This window comes from Herpailurus yagouaroundi, unplaced genomic scaffold (assembly GCF_014898765.1).
Source record: "Herpailurus yagouaroundi ecotype Mexico unplaced genomic scaffold, PumYag 163, whole genome shotgun sequence".
Lineage (NCBI taxonomy): Eukaryota > Metazoa > Chordata > Mammalia > Carnivora > Felidae > Herpailurus > Herpailurus yagouaroundi.
The window spans coordinates 18,949,102-18,955,196 of NW_024412404.1; the positions used below are offsets into that span (position 1 = coordinate 18,949,102).

The 6,095-nt window shown below is 58.3% G+C and overlaps 1 long non-coding RNA gene across 1 annotated transcript; it reads left to right on the forward strand.

Moving 5' to 3' along the window:
- Positions 1-3,873: 3,873 nt before the first annotated feature.
- On the forward strand, positions 3,874-5,646 carry LOC121037515 (uncharacterized). Its single transcript, XR_005793800.1, has 2 exons — positions 3,874-4,506; positions 5,384-5,646. It is a non-coding gene; the product is annotated as an uncharacterized LOC121037515 (long non-coding RNA).
- Positions 5,647-6,095: the final 449 nt, after the last annotated feature.

Below are 6,095 nucleotides of genomic sequence, written 5' to 3' on the forward strand. Positions count from 1 at the left end.
TTTTCACCCTACAGATGCAAAACCAGAGACTCGAAGATGTAGGGTAGCTCGCTCAAGGTGGCAGGGCTGACTACTGGGATGCAGGGCCGAGCCAGGCTGATGTCCTGTCCAAAGCTCCTTCTCCACATTGACGCCTGGCAGGGAAAACCAGGCAGGTAGGCAAGGGATTGTTGCGGCATGGATTACACCAATGCCCTGGGGCCGGACCAACGCTTTCACGTCACGGTAGCTGATTCAGGGGTCACAAAGAAGCTCCCCCTTGAGTGGTGTCCTAGGGAACAAGATAAGCTGTGTCCGGGGGAGAAGCAGCAGGAAAGCGCTTCAGGTGGAACGGAAAGAAGGAGCAAAGTCAAGAGAGTGAAAGCCTATCGAGTCTAACTCCCCCCTTGGCAAAGGGAGGCAGTCTAGGGCGACTGGCTGTGCACAGGGTGTGTGGTGGAGAGGTGCAGGGGAGGGGGCGGGAGGGGGCTGGCTGGTGTCAGTCTGAGGAGGGCCGTGAAGGATCATGCCAAGCAGTTCGGCCTCCTCCTTAAGCTGATGGGGGGCTATTGAGGGTTCTTAATGGGGTACGAATGTATCTTTTAGGGGGAGGCCATATGGAGGGTAGAACAGGGCAAGGAGAATCAAGAGTCCTTCTTCTGACTCTTTGATCCTCTGTCTGACCCCAGTTCACACCCCCAGGAAAGAGTGGCTGAAAAGGAGGAGGATTCAGGTCCCAGAGGCCTTAGGCAGGTGGCAGGGCTCCCAAATACTCATCCTATAAAAACCCACCTTACAAGCTAACGGGGAAGGACACGAAGCCCCAGATGTGTGTGGCACGGCTACAGATGAGCGCACTACTTAGAGGGAGCGAGTGGTTGGGGAACGAAGGGCTGATTCAAAGGCAGTAATCCCCGCCGGCCGCCGTGTCTCATTTCCAAATCTCGGCTCGCCTGTCTGCCCCGTCTGCCTGCTCTGTCCCCCACAAGAGGCGAATCCCCTTCCCTGCCTGGGACAGGATTGAGAGTGTTCAAGGTTTTACCCGGGTGGCTTTCGTCTGGGAGGCTTGATGTCCTGCACTCCAATCAGTGGAGTCAGCGCTGGCTCCACTTTGACAGTGTCCCCTAGACGTTAGAAAGGGCTGAGACAGAGGCAGATGGGCGGCGGGGGAGGGGGACTCACATCTGTCAGGAACCTGGGCTACCAAGGGTGCCCACACACACCAAAAGCCCAAGCTGCACACGCGCCAGTACGTGTAGATGTCGGAGCGGAGTCACTGAATAGGTGGCAGGTGGAGGAATGGCTTGTCGCTGAGTGTAGACTGAGTGGCCAGATGAGTCAACGAGTGAATAAGGCTAGGGTATGCCGCAGCAGGGAGCAAACAAACAAAGATTCGTTCTTGCTTGTGCACACGGCCTTTGTGAGCTGAGATGTCAGTGTCAAGCGGGCTTCAGGATGGGATTAGATATGCCTTGATTTGGGGAGGTGCCTGTGGAAGATTAGAGGCAGAGGGCGGGGAAGCTCAGGGCAGGTCCGAGACCCGAGACCAAGACCGAGGAAGGACAAGGGGAGGGACCGACTCTGGGGAGGAGCTCGACCACTGGGCACTTCTGACAAGGTCTGGAGCAGGCCGAGGGGGAGCCCCTAGCCCAACATTGCCCGCTAGCGGGATCCCACTTCTGGCCCAGTCACGGTGTGCCATCTGTGGGGAGAGCCCGAGGGAAGCAAGCACACCCTCACGTGAACACCGTGCCGGGTTCAGAGGGCACAGCTGGCCGGTGTCAGCCCTGCTTCCAGCAGCTTCTCTGGAAGGGGGCACCTCCACGGCTGCTGTGGTGGGCCGGGAGCTGGGCTCCATTCACTCCTCGCTCTGAATCCAGCCTCTTTGTCGGGCTGCAGCTGGTCACTGGGACGCAGTTAACCATGATGTCAGGGGTGGGGGTGGGGGGGTGGGCCTCACACTGGCCATGAAAGGCTCTGGTTCAGGGGAGACGCATGTCAACTCCAGCGGCCACCACGGGCCAAGGCCCATCCTCTACCACGAGGGGTCTAGCCGGTGAAAGTCGCCTCCCGTCCGGAAGGGAGGGGGCTGGGAGCATCAGCACAACGCTAACACCTGCCATGACGCGTGAGGAAAAGGTGTGCCTGGGGGACGGGAAGAAAGGAGTCAGTGCTGTGACTGCGAGAAGGGAGGGGAGAATGGGGGAGCGGCAGTTCAGGAGTGGAGGGGTGAAGGGTGGGGGGCGGCACGAACAAGCGAATATGAGGATAAATAAGGAAGAAAGGAGGAGACCAGATGGCCTGAAGGCTGGGGTGCAGAGGGTGACATGGGAATGGGTGAACAGGGGTGACAATGGAGAAGCAAAGGGGAGAGGGCGCAGGCCTCACTGGCTTTGAAAGGGCCACAGGCTGCATTTGTCCCCCAGATTGCACCGGCGGCCCCTGGGTGGTCGCTGCAAAGGTCACGGGAAGGGATGTCGACAGCATCCCACCGTGTTGAACCTTGAGATCAGAGTTTGGGGCTGATGTCTGTGCCCCGCTTTTGCAGACAGGGGTTGATGGCTGCCAGCCTGCTGTGACCCTCCCATGCTGGGCGGCCCCAGAAATGCCCTTTGCCCACCAGGAAGTCCAGCATGCCCGAAATCTGCCCAGTGAAAATGCATCTCCTTTTGCTTTAAGCCTCTAAGATTCTTTTAAAAGAAAGAAGCCTCTCAACAACCCCACTCCCAATCACTGAAGGGCAGGTGGGGGCCACTGGGGGGAGAGACCCAGTACTCGCTCTCGAGGACAGCTGGGCGAGGGCCTGCCCACAGGAGAGCTATGAAGTGGCCTTGGGCAAGCTCCTTCCATCGTGGGGCCTCAGGTTCCCCGCCTGTAAAAGGGAAGGGGTTCGGCCGGATCCTGTTTTGTAGCAGAGTGGAGCCAAGATCCTGAGTGATGACCATAGGTAATTGGTTTGATGCCTAGAGAAGAGCCGAGTTGTACAACCTTTGTCCCCGTGCACAGGAATCGTCCTGCCTTTGAGGTGTGCAGGCTGGCCTGCTGGCGATCTAAGCCAGGCCACCGGCTCCGGATGAAAGGGCCGGTGAGAATAGCCCGGGCTGGGTTTGTGGACGCTCTCACTTCTGTTTGCTACCGAACAAACAGCACACAGCAGGCAGGCGATGCCAGGGACGCACACAGAGCAGGCTCCAGGGCGCGAGCACGGGGCCCTGGGCATCTTTACTTTCGAAGTGTGCCCGAAGTTCAGAACTCAACGAATCCTGCCCGAAGCGGGGAATCTGGCAGGTCAGAAGGCCCAGAGCTGCAGGTCTGCTGCCTTTTCTGTAAACCTTGTATTGAAGTATCATATGCTTACAGAGCAGGTCATGAATACCAAGTGTCCATTCTGATGGAATTTCACAAAGCGTGAATACACCTGCGTGGCCAGCACTGCGATCAAGAAATAGAACATGCCCGGCATCCCGGAGACCTCGGTTCTCCTTTGTGTCTGGCTTCTTTCTCTCCGCAGAAAGTCCAACTTTGGACTTCTCGGCTCCTCACTGTTGCAGAGTGTTCCGTTGTATGGCCCTGACTGTCCCACCTCAGGCTGGCACTGGCACTCAGGGGTCTCCCCGTCACCTGCGAGGCAATTCTTGCTGCCCTGCCGTTACATTCTTCTGCATTCTACCTCTTCCTGTGCCACCACGTTCATCGTAGCCTGAGCACGATCTATCACAGGCAGCAAAACCGTGAGAGCAAGGAGGCGGAGGCCAGAGCCCTGAGTCGGGCCTGCTAAAAGCCACACCAGCACTGCTTGTGGGAGGTGGGGGTGACGTGGAGGGGTGGGGGAGAGCACGGTGCCAGAACAGGCCGGCCTGGGCTCCTCTGCCACCACGAAGGTGGGTGGCCAGGGTCCCTCAGTGTCACTGTGATTATTATGCAGGGGGTGATGTCACTGGGATGTCTGATTTCTGGCCACCTGGCAAAGGTGGGAGAGGATGAGTTGACAGGAGGGCCGCACAGGCTACTGTGGCCCCAAGTGTGCCGAAGGCTGCAGGGACGGCGAGGCAATCGGATGGTTAGGACTGGTGCACAGACTGGATGGGATAAGACGGGGACTTGCCAAGGCACAGCTATCTGCAGAAAGTGGGGAGTCCTGCATGGGGGCCTTCTGAACAGGGTCCCCCTGCTCCTTCCCTGGAGCCCCTCCTTGTCAGGCACAGTACACGCCCACAGGCGGTGTCGATGAAGACAGGTCTGAATTCCCAGGACAGGACCTCTAGATGGAAGGAGCCAATGTCCCTCCCACTGCCCACCTGATGGGGCCTCATGTGACCCCTAGGTCCTACAAGCTGCCGGGCTGCTGCAGGGTCTCGGCTGTTGCTCTGTAGGGCCTCGGGAAGGAGGCAGGGTTGAGTCCATTAGCTCGGTGCTGTTCTCTGGAGAGCGTGCAGGGGGATTATGGGCTGCTTTGCCGCCTCCCGACTTTTGGGGACCACCCCTTTGGGACTGGATCCAAGGAAGTGAGTGATACCATTATTAGACGTGAGTCAGCAGTCCTTCTTCTTTTCCTCTTCCTCCTCCTCCTCCCAACGCCCGAGTCCAGCCTGGGTGGGAGGGGGGTGTGTGGCGGGAGCAGCAGCAGGAAAGGCAGTGGCCTGGGCGAGCCTGGTCTGGCTCTCAGGCCCGGGCTCTGCTCTTGGCCCCACCTCCTCTGGGCTGCCTTCCCATCCATCCAGGGAACTAGGGTGTGAGTGCCTTTTGGTCTGGGGGTCCTTCCAGGTTCTGGAATCCTCCAATGGTGAGGGACAGCCCTACCCCCGCGTGGGCTGACCAGAACTCCCCCACGATCCACTCAGGATCGCCTGTCCCAGCATCCAGGAGACCAGGGCCTAGGGGAGAAAGGAGGATGGGGTAGGGAGGGTGAGTGTGAGGGCTATGCCAAGGAGACGGGAGAGGCAGAAGGTGTATTTTCTGCGATCACCATAAGAACAATAGCCACCATTAATCAAGGGCTTACTTAACCTGTAGCAGACACAGTACTGAGGATTTTGCGTTACATAGTGTCTTGTCTAATCCACACTATGGAGGCCCCGTGAGCCAATGGGGACGGGGCCCTCAGACCTCAGGGAGTCAGAAGGTCAGCGCCAGGCCCCAGAAGGGCCAGCGGCTGCTCCGCTGCAGGCTGCTCAGAGGCTCAGAGGGAGAAGCTGTGGGAGACAGTGCTCCATGCTCCGGGCTAGTCCCTAGCAGATCCCCTTCTGGATCCCGTGTCTTTGATGGTCATGGTAGGATGGTCCCCAGATTTCGCTAGGTTCAGTGGCTGGGAACGTCAGTCAAAGGCTCAGGCACGCAAGAAATGGAATTTCCTCAAATTTCCTATGACAGTTCAATTTCTGTTTCTGGTTGCCTTCCCACCAAGGTGATGCACACGGGACCCTGTGCACCTGTGGCCCTCTCCTCCCTCGGGATGTGTGAGATCTGGGAGCTGGTGCAGGTGTTGGATGAATGGGACACCTGGCTTCTTGGACACCGCTGGGGCACGAAAACACTGTAAAGCCTCCTGAGGCCTCATCTGCCTGGAAATAATCCTGCAGCACAAATTTTCCAGAACCCTGCCTCTTCCCCAGCCACAGAGCCCAGGCAGTTTGCTTCCTGATCCCACAAATACACTTGGGAGTTTCATGTGGGGTTCATCTTCTTGGGACCTACTGACAACCCCATTGATGTCACTCCCTCTGGTCCCCTCCACTCCCTGTGCTCAGGGAGACCCAGTCACAGGAGCTGGGGGCACTTGCTCTGACTCACTGTGCATCCTTCATATCCTTTATCAGAGACCGTTGGCCCTCCTTGTTTCCTGATAGAGATGGCTTTCTGGGGTCCCATGCCAGAAAGAGATGTCTAGCTTCTGTGTTTCCTGCAGCCTTATCCCCTCCCCAAGGCCGTTAGACAGACCTCCAGGGCCTACAGGAGAAAGGAGGTGGCTCGAGGGATGGCCCATGCCAGGCCCATGGAGACCAAGCCCCACAACTGGGTGTTCGGGCCGTGCCCCCACCCCCTCCCCAGGGCCCTCCGTGAGGACTCAGACATGCTCCCACGGCAACTCTGATCTGTTCCATTCCAGCAGAACCAGG